This window comes from Garra rufa, chromosome 21 (genome assembly GCF_049309525.1).
Source record: "Garra rufa chromosome 21, GarRuf1.0, whole genome shotgun sequence".
Taxonomy (NCBI): domain Eukaryota; kingdom Metazoa; phylum Chordata; class Actinopteri; order Cypriniformes; family Cyprinidae; genus Garra; species Garra rufa.
Genome location: NC_133381.1, coordinates 35,982,398 through 35,999,005, shown reverse-complemented (window position 1 = coordinate 35,999,005; position 16,608 = coordinate 35,982,398). Strand labels below are relative to the sequence as shown.

Sequence of the window (16,608 nt, the reverse complement as noted above, 5' to 3'; positions counted from 1 at the left end):
CCGTAGAAAAAGAAAAACAAAACAGAAAAGAGGGGCGAAAAAAAAAAAGGAAAATGTCCATGGCGGCTTCGGCGGAGGACGCCACCCCAGGAGGGGGACCAAAACAAAAGTCCAGGTGACCGACAGTACAGTCCAGAGGGGCGACGACGGAGGGAGGAGCCAGGGAGGACATGGGTGGGGCGTAAGGCAGGAGGAACAGACCCAGACCACAGCCATGATGACGGCCCACTGTGGAGCCGACGGAGGGAGGAACCATGGTGGACGAAGGCGTGCCGACTCCATGGGGCCGACCGACAGAGGCGGAGCAGATGGAGAAGGAGCCCGAGGCGAAGACGGAGAGCCGATGATCCGGGGTGACGCCGAGGATCCGGAGGGCCAAGGTGGAACAGGCTCTGGCGCCCGAGGCGGAGGCGGAGTCCCGGAGATCCGCGGCGGAGCCGGAGCGACAGAGGATGGAGGCTGTGCCCGCAGGAAGGAGGAGTCCCAAGGAGCCGGTGGGACGGCGCGACGAGGCACAGCCGGAGGAGCAGAGTCCTGAGGTGACGATGGGGTGACGACTGACCAGGGCGGAGCCGAAAAGACGATGGAGCCCGGTGGAGCTGGTGGATCGACGGGCGACGGTGTAGAGGAGGGCGTCGAGAGCCGTGGTGGAACCGCGGGGTCGAAGGGCCGAGGCGGAGTCCTGGACTCGGAGGCTGGAGGCAGAGCTGAGGGATCCTCCAGCCGAGACGCCGATGGACGCTGGCAGTCCCGCGGCGAGCCCACTGCACAGGTGGTGGGCTGAGGGTGAGCTGAGGGGCTGTCAGGGGACAGCGGTGGCCAAACTGACGGAGACATTGGCAGCAGAGGGAGGGTGGGTGGGAATTTCTCCCAGACAGGTTGGACATGACAGGTAGGTAAATCGGTATCAAAGTCTATTAAATCCTCAGAATTATTGTCCAGAACAGAAAAAAAGTCAATTAAATCCCCAGATTGAGGTCCAATCTCACCCTCAGCGGTGGTGCAGTGGGCAGGGCTCTCTATCGCCCTCTCTTGCTCCACGTGGCAATCCACCGTCACGGATGTTGATGCCGGCTCTCGCACCTGGTCAGATGGGTCAGGCTCTGGCTCTGTCGCTCTCGGCTCTGGCTCTCCATCAGCGGTGGGCTCGGGCTGTAACTCCGCGTGTCGGGGTGATGGTTGGCTGGGTTCTGGGTCTGGAGTGGGGCTGACGTCCTCCTTGACGATGTCGACAGTGCAGGATGATTGGCAGGACGCCAGCACCCACTCGATGAAATCCGGCAGGCTCTCTTGAGGACCCTCCCCGGATAGCAGCGCCTTGGTGGTAGAATTCAGTCCGAGGTAGTAGTGGACGCATAGGCTGCTATCCGGGAAGTGTGACTGGTTCGCCAGGAAGAGAAACTCACGTGTGTGGTCCTCAAGAGAGCGTTCCCCCTGCCTCAGGAGGATCAGGAGAACAGTAGGGTCCATGATAAACCGAAAAAACAAACACTGAGTAAAAAACGGGAAAAAATAAACGCAGGGAAAACGTGCCGGGTAAACTGTTACGGTCGGTCTTTCTGTTACGGTATAGACGTGCTGGATGAACGAGACGAAGTCGAGATCAACAATTAACACTATATTTAATATCTTCTTCAAGGAACATACAGGAACAGGCAGGATAATCCACACACATGTAACAGTAACATTAAATAAAGACCGACATCAACTGAACTGAAGGACAAACTTATAAAGGGTGACTAATCATTAAACACAGGTGACTAATTATACAAGGACAGGTGCAGGGAATCACACTGACGAAGGGCTAAACCAAATGACAGATCAACAGGGGAAAGACAAATGGGAAAAACCAATGACAAACAGACAGAACTGTGACAACTTAATGCTAGAGCTTTCATTTCTTGCCTAAGGGTCTAATAAAAAAGTGTCTTAATTATGTTCATGATATTTACCTAAGCAGGTGGCTAAGGATACAGAATTACTGCTTTAGGTGCATCATATTTTATTAAACCACAGTTATGTGTACAGAATGACACTAAGAATTAATTATCAGAAGCCTAACGAATATAAGCAAATAAGTTGTGACATGTGTATGACTTTATTTTTCAGTAAAACACAAAAGGAGATGTTTAAAAGAATGTTGATGCTGCTCTTTTCCATTCAGTGTAAGTGAATCAGGAACCTGTGCTGTCAAGCTCTAAAAATTACAAAAAATAAATAAAAATAAAAAAAATAAAAAAAAATAAACGTATCATAAAAATGATCCATGTTACTCAAACACTGTCATCTGAAGCCATATAACAGTTTTGTTATATGGCTTGTTATTTCAGTCAGAAATTTTAATTATTATTCACTAAAAAAAATCCTAAAAGTAGAGATTTTTCAAGCTTTCAATCATATATTTCTCATGTCTGTGAGGCAGGTATTTGCTGAGATTCAGGTTGTTTTATTTACATGTCTATAATGAGAGGTGACAGAGAGTGAGATGGCAGAGAGCACTCCCTGTTTATTTTCTTTATTTTACAAAAACATATTGTTTAGTTGTTATTATGACTATAAACAAATCAAAGTAGACCCTTTGCAGTTTCAAATGATACCTTATTCTTATCCGTATGATCAAAAATTACAGAGTATTTTTAGTCCTTTCACAGTGGTCAAGAAAAAAGAAAACAGACCGCACCACTTCCCAACGGGTTAACAGTGTTGCCGTGGGATGTTTTTCATGTCCGTGGGTTGAAGCGACCCAAATAACTTGACATTTAGTCCCTGGAAGGTATCTATCACATTGTCCTACAGCAACATTAAAATAGTGCAGATAAGCATACAATGTTTCAGAGATATTTGAACATTTACGCAATAAAAAATTACACAATAGTATCTTTCCCTGGTAACTAGTTACGTAAAAACACTCTGTAGTTTTTGATCATACGGATAAGAATAAGGTATTGTTTGAAACTGCAAAGGGTCTACTTTTATTCGTTTATAGTCATAATAACAACAAAACAATCTGCTTTTGTAAAATAAAGACAATAAACAGGGAGCGCTTTCTGCTGTCTCAGTCTCTATCACCTCTGGTCACAGACATGTAAATAAAACAACCTGAATCTCAGAAAATACCTGCTTCACAGACATGAGAACTATATGATTGAAAGCTTTATAATGATGTAACTCAGTTACTATATGTGAGAAGTAACTATAACTAATTACTTTTTTTAAAGTAACATGCCCAACACTGAAAACAACACCCTTTTCACCTTGCCAAAAACAGCTCTGTTCACCCATTTCAGTGCATGTCTCTTTAAATGATAATAAGCATTCCACCCCTCTTTTCCATTTTTTTTTGTGTATTTGATGGTGCGCTCGAGCTTGAAGAAAATGGTGGACAGCTAACAACTGGCTAAAAGATGAAATTTGCTAATATGTGACAGCCCGTCAGCAGTCGTAGGCGGGGCCTGAACAATATGACATCAAACTGATTAGAAAATCAAAATGGTTTGATAATTGAGGCTGTTTAGGTTTTTTTGGGGGGGATTTAATAAAAAAGCAGTGAATGGATTTCTATCACTGTAGGGTGACTGCGTCCACACACTGCTAAGACACATTTATATACACCATGTAAAAGTGAATTTTGTGTCCGATGTACCCCTTAAGCATCATTTGTGACCCTGGACCACAAAACCAGTCATAAGTATCACGGGAATATTTGTAGCAAAAGCCAACAATGCTGTCACATCAATGGTCTGTTCTGTGTGTTTTGTTAAGATTCCTGTGTGTTCCATGTGTTTTTTGATCTAGTTTTCCCTCCTGTGTTTTCCCATGCCCATATTTGGTTCTTCCTGTTCCTGTTTCCATTTGTGTTGATTTGATCCCAGCTATGTCTCATTTATTTTCTCATTAGTTCAGATTACTTAAGCCCTGTGTCTTCCTGTATCTTGTATCCAGTGTTATACACATACTCTGTGTGTGTTCCCTGTGATTTTGGTTTCATTAAAGACTATTATTGTTCGGTATCTCTGTCTTCTTACAGTAGCAGAAACGTGACAAATACATTGTATTGGTCAAAATTATCGATTTTTCTTTTTAATGCCAAAAATCATTAAGATATTAGGTAAAGGTCATGTTCCATGAAGACATTTTGTAGGTTTCCTACCATAAATATATCAAAACTAAATGTTTGATTAGTAATATGCCTTGCTAAGAACTTGAATAACTTTAAAGGTGAATTTCTCAATTTTGATTCCCGATTTTCTTATTCAGATTTTTTTTTAAATAGTTGTATCTCTGCCAAATATTGTCATAACAAACCATAAATGAAACTGAATGCTTATTTAATCAGCTTTCAGATAATGTATAAATCTCAATTAAAAAAAAGTAACCCTTATGACTGGTTTTGTGTTCCTGGGTCACATTTGTACTCTAATAGAGGATCATAATCAAAAGTTTGCCCTATATTTTTTTTTCCGTAAAGTATTAGAGTAAATAAAGTTATTAGAATCCCAAATTTAGCATGCAAACATTGCAACCAATTTACAACATTTAGGAAAAAATAATTAAATGCATCTCAGCATGCTTAGAAACAGACTCTTGGCTACACAAGCTTCACCATTTCTATGCTTGCTACACTGAGAGGCAACAAATGGAGCGACTTAGAGCTCCAAATTTGATACAAAAGAGGCAGTAACCAGTGCAATCACACATTGTGGCACATAGATGTTATCTTTGCTGCTTCTGTCTCTCTCTGACTCACTTTATCTTTCCTGCTCCCTCTCTGAAAGGTGATTCAATTCAGGCCCCACGCGCTCTTAAGCGCTTGCTGCTCTGAGACTCGGCGGTCTCTGCCCTTATGCTGCTGTTATGGAAGGGCTGCACTCTGCTGTCCAGGTAGATCAACAAAAACACCACACAGCCACGCTCCATTCAGGTGTAAAACTATAATAGCTATATTTTAGGTGACTCTGAAAGGAGGACTCGGTATAGTGCTCGGTATAGCAAGACAAAGTGTCATGTTGAATTTTTATAGCAGAACAAAGTCAGTCTAGATGGAAGGAGTATTTCAGGCCACATGGACTCCCAAGATGATTTCACTGTCTGATATTTCTAAAGAAGAAAGTGTTATGAACTGCCATCCAGCATCAGGGAAGAGGACCATACCTGACTAATATATCTGTCACAGCAGAATACATTCATTCACAGGGCACACGACACAAAGCGAAGTGTGAGCAGAGTCGCTATGAGCTTTTCAGCTCTAAAATGACATCTCACACACTGAAAGAACTCTATTTGCTTTACAACGTTTGTCACGCGAAAGTATGTTGGCTACTGTAGTGCTGTCACAATGCCAGAGAACTAATAGATGACTAGGTTGTCATGGGAACAAATGTTCAGTTGGGACAATGAATTACTCTGCTAAAATTAGGTGGAGTGCATTTTTGGGGTTTAGACTAATGCTATTGATTACAGTGCACGCAAAGCAGCACTGTATTGATATTCTTAGAAATTCTGTTTTGGGTTCTTTCTAAACCCCTAACCCTAAGTATTACACTTCTGCAATTAATTCAGCCCAAACCACTTTACATATAAACATTGTTTTATCGGCTATGGGCACTTTTGGCCCTGTGGACTTTTTTAGAAAGTAAACTCACTTAAAAAAGACTTTTCACACTCTTACACAAAAGAGTTGCGGACAATTGAGCTTGCAGGTCCTTCAAAGTATATTGTATTGACTGTGAGTCTGGATGGATGCATTTTGTGTATGTGCACTACCTAGTGAACCATCAGTTTTTGAATCTTCTAAGTTCCAGTTGCCTGGACTTTCAGTTAAAGTACAGAAAAATACTGAAAAATACTGTCAAATGTTCATTTGAATTTGGAATGACCTAAAGATATAAGCTTAATGCTTAATGGCAAATTTCATTAGTAGCATATTATGTATCTTTAATACAAAGTAATATTTCCACACTTTTTGAATTATTTGCAGAATTCCGGAATATTCTTTGACAATAATGTACATTTCCACCGCTGTGCCATTTCCTTTACATCTCAAGCAGCGACGGATTATGACACAACAGTGCCCTGGGCACAGAGCGATTTAAAGGCCCCCCTTGGTTGAATTCACATTCAGGGGAAGTGCTATTTTGGCTCTACCCCTGACACTGAAAAGAAGAAATTGTTAAATAAAGTCATTATTTTTGTTTTCTTTGTGCACAAAAAGGGATCTCGTAGCTTCGTAACATTACAGTTGAACCACTGATGTCACACTGGGTATTTTAAAGATGTCCTTACTACGTTTCTGGACCTTGAACATGGTATTTCCATTGCTGTCTAAGCAGGGTCAAAAAGCTCTTGGATTTCATCAAATACATCTTAATTTGTGTTCTGAAGATGAACAATTAATGCCGTTCCAAACCTGTAAGACCCTCTGTCTTACAGGTTTGGAACGGCATGAATTGTCATTTTTGGGTGAACTCTTCATTTTTAAGAGCACAATCATCTGTATCAAAGCTTACGACGTACTTTCACATTATGCATTTGCTAATTAGTGTTATTTAGACGGTTTATGTGCTTTTTAGTTTTTATATAACTAATATATAGTCTGATGAAGAGCCTGCATGCTCGAAACGTCACATACGCTATGCGAAAGTTGTTTTAAAAATAAATATTTTTGATATTTTTAGAGCTTTGGTGTTGCCGACTTTACACTTTATTTTGTACTTGTTGCTTTTTAGTCAAGCACCCATTTGAGACTGATGAGCGTGCTTTTGTTTCATTTTTCTTCGTTATATAACTAATATGCCATGAACTCTGCTAATAAATTCTGAACATAACTGTAGAATATTAAACATTCATCTCCTGTACTTCAGTACTACATAAACTGTTTATTGGAATTGTGTGGGTTTACTGTTGCCTTGGGAGCAACTCACCAAGTCACCTTCCTTCTACAAAGAAGCTTATGCAGCAGATAAACTCAGTTCTGATTCTGATATAGTTAACAGTTCACTAGTGGCATATGCAATCGCGTAGATTCTCTAGAACTGTCTAGAATGACAGCTACCCCTTAAAAGTTCCAGCAGATTACAACACACTCTAGAGCAATCCAACTATCTCTAATGAGCACGAACAAGCCATCTTAACCATCATTCCACAGCGCTGACGGGCCGTGCATTCAGCATGCTGCCTCGTGGGTACCGCTGCATTGTTTGATGCGAGCATCCAGGCCTCCTACAGATGCAAAACTCAGAGGAAAGGCCTCCATCCAGTCAACCTCAGTCAAATGCTTCACTTCACAAAATGGCCTTGCCAGCTGTCCGTGCTGACATTGTGTCAGTAATTAGCCAGCGGGGGGTTTGGACTGGCAGGGAGGCAGTTAGCCTGTCTGCCTGCAAATGGAGGCGGTCATGTCACACTTATGAAACCCCGGGGGAGATGCAGGTGGAATTTCCATGGTCTGCTGGCAGTAGGGTAAGAATGTACCGGTCATACTGACCAATGTCCTCATAATAGATGGAGGGGATAATGGAAGGGGTGTGACCTTCTACTCTGAAAACCCAGATCAGTTTTTATGGACAGGAAGTGAGATAAAGTACAAGAGCCTGCTTTGCCTGCAGCAATTTTGTGTGCCTTAATTAGATCAATAGGAGAAGTCACTTAAAGTCATCATAAAATTGACCTTATTTGCTAATTGTGAACAGCTGATCTTTGCAAATCATAATCTTTTCTCAAAATGAACCTCGCTCTTCCAACCACCTGTCTCAGTTCTGAAACCAATTTTCTGGAAACTGGAAAACAACAAAATCCACTCTGCACTTTTAGTAGTTCTTGTTGAATTTCCAGTTTGCCTCTAAAATTTTACAAATAGATAATGGGTTGTGAATGGCATTTTAAATTGACAGGGCTAGAAATAATGTTACTGATTTGGGTTTGCCATTTTACAAGAGTTATTTCTTTCCTGCATAAATGTCTCTCAATCACTAAAGCAACTCACTAATTTGTATGGGCTCACTGACTATACGAAATGTCAAATCTGACAGGCACAGATACATAATCACTGCAAAGCAAATATTACCCAGATGACATATTTACTTTATCACTTAATACCAAAACTGTGGTCGGAAGGAAATTAAGTGACATGAAGTTTAATCAACGAACATTGACCAACAGACCAGGAAAAAAAGGAGACCTAAAATGATGTCAATCGTATGTTCAATTATCTGTATCTGTTTTAAGGGAGAATGTTCAAGGGTAGCTAATAAGGTATCCACCTTAAAACCAAGAACTGGCGTGGACATTTGTAAATTGTATGGGTCATTGGCGTCCAGCTATTTTTAGCTGTACAAAACAGTTTGTTTTGCTGCTTGATATTGCAAATTGGTGTCTTACCATGTTTTTTAATGTATTATCTTAAAGGAACACTCCACTTTTTTTGGAAATAGGCTCATTCTCCAACTCCACCTGAGTTAATAAGTTGACTTTTACCATTTAGAAATCCATTCAGCCGTTCTCCTGTTTTGGCGATATCACTTTTAGCATAGCTTAGCATAGATCATTGAATCCTATGAGACCAATAGCATTGTGTTAAAAAATTACCAACGAGTTTCGATATTTGTCCTATTTAAAACTTGACTCTTCTGTAGTTATATCGTGTATAAGACCGGTGGAAAATGTAAAGCTGTGATTTTCTAGGCTGATAAGATTAGCCTTTTTCACACTTCCGTGTTTCTGGCTTGGCTTCCGGATTGGCGCTTGCAGGGTAAAAGTTTTTCCGGTGACAGCAGCCGTACTTAACAAGCGTAAGTTCGGTAATCAAAGTCTATTTTTACAAAATAGATACTATGATACTATGATATATACCGATGTTTTACTCTAAAAATAGAAAACATTTCTTCAAAAACTTTGTGTCAGCTTCTGGTCATCACAAATACTATCTTTATCTAATTATGAATGTTAGCACTTATAATACAGCACAGTTTTGAGTTTTGCCGTTCTGTCTATTTGGTGCTGGCTGCGCATTATGACTCTTCATGTATTTTTTTTCGCGATTATTAATATTGTTATTATTATTATTAAAGTAATATTGTATTTTCTACTTGCTCTCTTTTGCATTATTTATTTGACAGTGTAAATGTATGTTGTATAATGTGCCCAGGGGTATACATAATAAAATAATATAATACTAAACAAGAGATGACTCCGATTAATGGCTTTATTCCTTTTGGATCTGGATTACGTTGTTGTACTGAGTTTATGCATCATCCGGACTCAGAATCGTTTAATTTATTCTTGGGAAATTGTGCATTTGGATATAAATGCTGTCAAATGCTGTCATAATTTACCATGATGTAGTCGTTCCAGGGAAGTGACTGAGTAAATTGAGAAAATACGCTTAAATATACCACAGATGGAGAACAGAAACAATAGCTGGCGCTATGTTGCGCATATTTTATTGACGAGTCAGTGGTCCCAGTGCCCATATAAATTACAAACAAGTAAAATGCTGTTTCTTTGTTGATTATATAACAATTGTTATATAATTGTTAACAACTTGGAAAACAGACAAAACAGAAAAGGTAAAAGGCATTATTTGAGACAAGAGCATGTTAATATAATAGGCGCAGACCTGTAGCGGAACTGACTTTACCCTGCGCTGACGTAATTTCCGTTTTTTGTGAAAAAGGCTAATTAGGAACTACACTCCCATTCCGGTATAATAGTCGAGGAAGTTTGCTGCCGTAACATGGCCGAAGCAGGCGCAGTAATATCATGCCAGTCACATTGGAAGTTACCTAGCTGGGAACTAACTTCAGGCGCTGCGTGATATTACTGCGTCTGCTGCATCCATATTACGGCAGCAAACGACAAATATCGAAACTCGTTGGTCATTTTTGAACGCGATGCTATATTGGTCTCATAGGATTCAATGACCTATGCTAAGCTGTGTTAAAAGTGAGAACAGGAAGAACAGGAATCGCCAGAACAGGAAGTTCGCCAACAGCTGAATGGATTTCAAAACGTAAAATTTAACCAGAGATAATATTTCAATGGATATCATATTGGTAATGAAATCCATTATTCAATTAAAAAAACAACGCAATATTATTTTAACTGGCTGCTGCAGGATGCATGCACAGTTGGAGTATGCCAGCCATATGATGCCTGACTGAGGTAACGTTAATTTAAATTCATTGAAGAAGCAGCGTCACTGCAGTAAAACAATTAATAATGTCACAAAAAGGACATATCTTTCTGGTGCAGAGAAAAGAAAATGGAAGAAATCAGAGGAAGAGAAAAAACAGCAAGATAATAGTAAGTTAAAAAAAATAGTATAAACTAAACGAGGCTGATTGCCCATCAGATATCTTATAATGATATCATAAATGACTTTGCCACCAGAAAAGCAAGGAAACACAAATTCTAAGGAAAGTAGAATATTGAGGTGGAATGTAAAGTTGAGTTAGTTTGTCTTTTCGTATAAAAACACTAGCTTTATATTATATTATTTACTTTATTTGTAATTGAATGTATTGCACTTTTTTACATGTTGCAAAATTTTCTGACCAAAAGTAATTAAAGTGGTTAACGTTAGCCTTATATTTGATTATTTATTTTATTTGTAGTTGATTGTATTGCACTTTTTACATGTTGCAAAAAAATAAAGTGGTTAAAGTGTTTACAGTAAGAGCATTGTCTAGTTTATTTTGCTACTTTTCAGTACACCACATTAAGTATGCCAACTGGTACTGCAAGACTTTGAATGTTAAAGTGCAAATTAACACCTGACTACTCCTGTGGGTTTGCTACTGTTACAATTAAAGATCATAGCAAGGGTAAAAACATTGGTATGATGTAAGCAACACAGCTACAAAAAATAAAATTAATATTGGGTGTGTTAGATTTATAGTGTGCGAATAATAAAGGATTGACAATAATTAGTCATATTGGTGGCACAGAGGGGCCCCCAAATAAAATTCTGCTTAGGGCCCCCTGAAGGCTTGGGCCGGCCCTGAATTTAACATATTACCTAGGGGGCGTTGGAGAATGAGCCTATTTCCAAAAAAAGCGGAGTGTTCCTTTAAATTTGAACACACTTACTGCACACGCTGTTATTCTTCTTGTTTTTCCATTTCCCCTTAGAATTAACTGGAAGTCTCACCCATATGCTTACTTCCACGTTGAAGAAAAAGGTAGATAATGTAAGTGCCTATAAATAAACCGACTTTAAAAAAATAAACCCACCTTGTGTTCAAGGCTGCCGATAAAATGCATGAGGTGAAAGGGTTCGAGGATCCCTCAGGTTGTTTATGTGTCACGTGAGGCGCCTCTTGGCTTACCTCAGAACACACTGCAGCGCGCGTGAAAAATGCCCGCGGGCTTTGAGCCAGTACTGTAAGTGGAAACGGATGGACGAGTCGTTTGTAAAAAAAAAAACCTCTAAACCCTTCGAGGTACTAGAATGATATTCAGTCACTGGAAACAGAACGTGAAGACCATTGTTTGAAAGACTTAGAGAAATACTGCTTCCTTAATAAAGCTGTAGTGTGTGGAGAATGGCTGCTCGATTCAGTGGGTTTCCCTCATGGAACAATTCGCGTTTTTGAATGGATCTTTCAACTGAACGAATCGGACTCGGAGCGGCACTGAACGTGACATATTGTTCGTGAACGGACGTAATGAACAAGGCGTTCCATTTGTGAACAACTGTCTGCTAAACTACGGGTGTCGTTCGTTCCGTTCAACATGAGTCAGGTTAGTTTACAACGAGGAGGAAGGTGTTAGAATAATTAAAATCTGAAATGATTAATGGACATATAAAAATAAAATAGCATGAGATGTCGTTATATAACGTCAATGGTGTTATAGCAACAGATTATTTAGCCTGTGTTGTCTTTATTCTAAATTAAAAAAACAAACAACAAACAAAAAAAAAAAAAACAATAGAAACCATTACAGAATTTGTAATGGTTTTACTGGTTATAATGGAAATTGTACTGGTTTTAATGGAAATTGTCACCTTCTATTGGTTAAAACCACTCAATTTTAATGGAATATGTCCCAAAATACACTACAGGAAACAATTTTAATGGTTAAAAGATCATGGTTTGTATTGTTTGTAATGATATTTGTATTTGTTTTTTTTTTCTCAGGACGAAAAAAATATTTTGATGTCATTTATGGCTGCAATTCTCATGATTAAACACTCTTTATTACGACTTATAGTAGATTTATAGACAAGCAAATTTTAATAAAACTTGTTTCGAGTGAACGATTCAATGATTCTCTCTTTTTAATTAAGTTTAAACATCATGAATAAATTAAGCTTTCCATTGATGTAGGGTTTATTAGGATATTAGGGCTATTTAAAATCTAAACATATTTTTTTCTAAAACTATTTAAAAATCTGGAATCTAAAGGGGTGCAAAAAAACCTAAATACTGAGAAAATCGTCTTTGAAATTCTGATATATTACGGTAGGAAATTTACAAAATATCTTTATGGAACATGATCTTTACTTAATATACTAATGATTTCGGCATAAAAGAAAAGTCGATAATTTTGACCCATACAATGTATTTTTGGCTATTGCTACAAATATACTCGTGCTTCTATTTAAGACTGGTTTTGTGGTTCAGGGTCACATTTAACGATATAACCTGCAGAAAGAGTCAATGAACGAATCCTTTTAGTCAATTGGATTCAAATGATTCGAGTCACTGTTACCAATCACAACCAACACAATTACTTTTTAGGGCTTACAGCATATATTAACAAGATTCACAACCGAAACAACTCAAATATTCTAAAAAAAACACCTTCTTCGTTATTAAACAAGAGAGGCTGTCATCAGTCAAAGCGTCGAATTCTTCTTTTCCTCGTTCATTTAACAATCTTCAACCGATAGTTTTGCAATCTCACAATCCCATTAGTTAGCTAAAAGCGCTAGCTGTCCTATGAATTCATTCATGAACGGATACTTTAGCGATAGAAACTGCACTAAAAAGTCGAACCCATTGGAAGCGCCGACATAAATCACAATACTTTCTTTTATCCACACATGTACTCAGCCAGCCATTAACTAATTGTCCTTCATGCAGTCAGTTCAATTAAGTTGATATTAATTTAGGAAGCACAACGCGCCTTATGTGCTTGCCACAGCTCATTGCACAACGGGTAATTCATGATTTTGACAGGAAACCCTCCCTCATCCGAACAGACCGTTCAGCAGACTGTACCTCTGGCATCCGCTGTCCAAGGTGCTGATCCGCTCTGAGACGAGATTGATGTTTGTAGAGTGATTTAATCCGCATAAAGCAAGCGCTGATGGAAAACAAGAGATGTCGCCTCCAAAAGAAAAGCAATCCCTTGTCAAAACTAGTGAAACGCGTGTGCACCACACCACTGAGAAAGGAAATAGACACGCGTGTGCGGGCCGGTGCTAGTCAGTCCGATCCACGTTACTCTCTCCCTCTCTCTCTCTTTCTCGCTCACCCTCTCTCTCTCTCCCTCTCTTGAATCAGTGATTCAGTCTCTTCCCTCACCCTCCCAGCAGAGAACATAATTTATTGGCAATTTGCTTATGTTGGGAGACCGTCAGCCCACTGCCGTCCCCCTTTAGTGGACAATGCAAATGCTAAATGAAACCCCCACCAATATCGTGGTGTGTGTGCTACATGCCCTGTAAAAATAATAATTTATAGCTCCTCATAATCAATAAATGAAACGTTTAGAACGGAGCTTCAAATTGGCTACTTAATAAATAATTTAAATGAGTCACTGAACATATCATATAAAAAATATATATGAGTTATACAGCATGCTTACAAATAGTAGGCTACTAAATATCAGTATAGCATTTTGCATAACTAAAAGTAACTCTAATGTCATTTTCACACGAACAAGTTAAGCTGCTTTGTGCTTGTTCAAAATTTTAATTAAAGGCGCAATGCTGCATAAAAGTCAGACTAAGTTATGCCTGCTCTGACCCACCCAGTTGCGGTGTAATTGTATTGATGTCACCTCTGAGCAGCATTAAACTCTGTAAAGATGCCTAAACGCCACTTCAGAAGCACTTCTGTGCCACCTGTGCCGTATAAATTTGCCAAAATTCAATTCAAAATTCAGTTTAAAAGACGCAATACTGGATAAAAAAAGACTAAATTATGCCTGCAAACAGTTCTAAGTGGTTTGTAAATGCAAACAGTTTCTGTAAAGATGCCTAAATGCCACTTCAGAAGCACTTCTGTGCCACCTATGCAGTGTAAATTTACAGAAGGCTGCTCTGTGCCTGTTCAAAATTCATGGTAAAAGACGCAATGCTGGATAAAAAACAGAGTAAATTATACCTACCCTGACCCATCTCAGCACAGAGTATGAAAGTATACAGTTGTATTTGGTGTATAAATGCATTAGTGCCACCACTGAGCAGCATTCTGAGCAGCATTAAACAGTTTCTGTAAAGATGCCTAAATGCCACTGTATCTGCTTAGAAAGGCAAGGCAAGGATGTGACGTGTGGTCAAGTATGGTCAACCATACTCGGAATTTGTGTTCTTCATTTAACTGCATTTTAAGTGCACACACACCATGAACACACACCCAGATCAGTGGCCAGCCATATTGCTGCAGCGCCCGTGGAGCAGTTGCGGGTCTGGTGCCCTGCTCAACGGTCTCACCTCTGTCAAGGTTTTTGAAGGTGGAAGAGAGTGCTAGTTATTCACTCCCCCACCCCGCCGGACTTGAGACTTGAACCCGCAACCTTTGGGTTACAAGTCTGACTCTATAACCATTAGGCCACTTAACACTTTATCAACAATTAACAATCAGATTATTGTTCATTTTAAGATGAGCAAATGCATCCTGACATCACAAACCTACTAAATGTGACAACAAAATCAACAACCAAGTAAATGAAACTGGCAAAAGGTCAAACAATCAAACAAGTGCAATTATTTATGACTTAGAGCATGCTGGGAAGATGGCAAATGGGATTAAATAACAAATCTTGATTGGAATTGAAATGCGTGTTTAGGCAGAAAATGGCTGTAAATTCAAAACAGCTTCATGTTAATTGCATTCATTCCATAATTAATCACACAGAATGTTCATATGCTTCACAGCAAGATTTTTAAAATCAGTTTAAATTATGGTCACAAAATATTTAAAAAACAAAATATATACATAATTGGTGCAATTTTCTGACGCACATACTGTACTTTTTATAGTGTGTGCCTGAAACATAACTTCATGGTCATTAGTTGGGGTATTTTGACTCTGGGTTTCTCTAGAGATTATGCATAGCTGCAGGACAGCAATTGCACTAAAAGATGATTTCATTTGTTTAAACATATTGTGAGATTATTATTTTTTAAAGAGCATTGTCAGCCATGACAATACAGATACCTGCCAACTTTGAAGGCTTCGATTCTGCCTGCATCTTAAATATAGCATTTCCCCAACACATCACCTGAACATAAAATAATCATCAACAATAAAGTATCATTGCACACAATTCTCTTTTCCTTTTGAATTTTTCAAACACAACTAATTGGATCTGTGTTAAGAAATAAATGAATAATGTATCATGTTTTGGCTCACATGGACAAAAGAAAGACTGGGAAATGAAATAACCCAAGAGACAAAGAGACTCTCAGGCTTTCCTAGAGAATCTCCACATGGAGATCATGACACTAGCACGTTTGCAACAAAACCCGCTCTAATGAACCTTCTCAACAATGTAAACGCTAAGCATGCAGGATTGGGCATATGTGGAAGCATCCGTAAGAGAGAATACTCAACAATGCGACTTGAAGGCCTCCGCATAGCATAATAGAAGAGAATGCATTTGTTTTGAGATTCTGCCAAAAAGAAAAGTGCACAAAGCACTTCCCAACCAAGAAAAGAGAGCAAAGAAAAATCAAGAACAAAAGAGAGAGAGTTGTCTCAAGTTCAATATTGAACCACCTAACCACATACTCCCTCATTAGGCGGTGTCCTGATGGACAGACGTTTATTGGAAGAGTGTTGGACTGTTGTTGGGCTGGCAGCATTTAGGACATGTAGTTTTAATTAAACATCACTCCGATTTCACACGCTCGGCTTCCCCTTCGCTTGCTATCCCTGTAGCAGTCTGACACCGTGTGGCTCGCGCACCACCTCTCATTAGTCCTCTACAGCTTGGCCAAACTAATTAGCAGCGTGTTGAGAAGTTCATGTGGGCGTTAACATCTTCATTTGCTACTAAAATCGGTGGCCTTGTTAGTTCTGGTTGCTGCGGGGTGAAACAATGGCTCTATTGATACAGGAATTTAAATGGTTCACTGTTGCTTGGAATATATTAAATTGTTCATATGAGCAACAAGCGTGCATATCACACCTAAGTTAAAACATAAATCATTTAGATTCACTCTGTCGCATTCTCAATCTGTTTTTTCCAGTTTAGCATCTGAGTGATTCATTTCAGGAGTGTGTAAACTTGTATTCCCTCTCGTGCATTCTTGCTGTGAAGAGTGATATATTCTTTTGCCCTGCGGAGAAACTCAAGGCCGAAAGGCATTTGAAAGGCAATGAAGGAAAACAGCCTTTCCGGAAAACCTGCTTGCAGAGATCAAATGCAGATTTA

The 16,608-nt window shown here is 39.3% G+C and overlaps 1 protein-coding gene across 1 annotated transcript in view; it reads right to left on the bottom strand.

Moving 5' to 3' along the window:
- Nucleotides 1-13,453, bottom strand: part of tmem121aa (transmembrane protein 121Aa) — a 38,178-nt gene extending 24,725 nt beyond the window's left edge. The window contains exon 1 of the mRNA XM_073827343.1: nucleotides 13,224-13,453. The gene's annotated coding sequence lies outside the window, so the exon portion shown is untranslated. The remainder of the gene's footprint in view (nucleotides 1-13,223) is intronic.
- Between the last annotated feature and the right edge of the window lie 3,155 nt (nucleotides 13,454-16,608).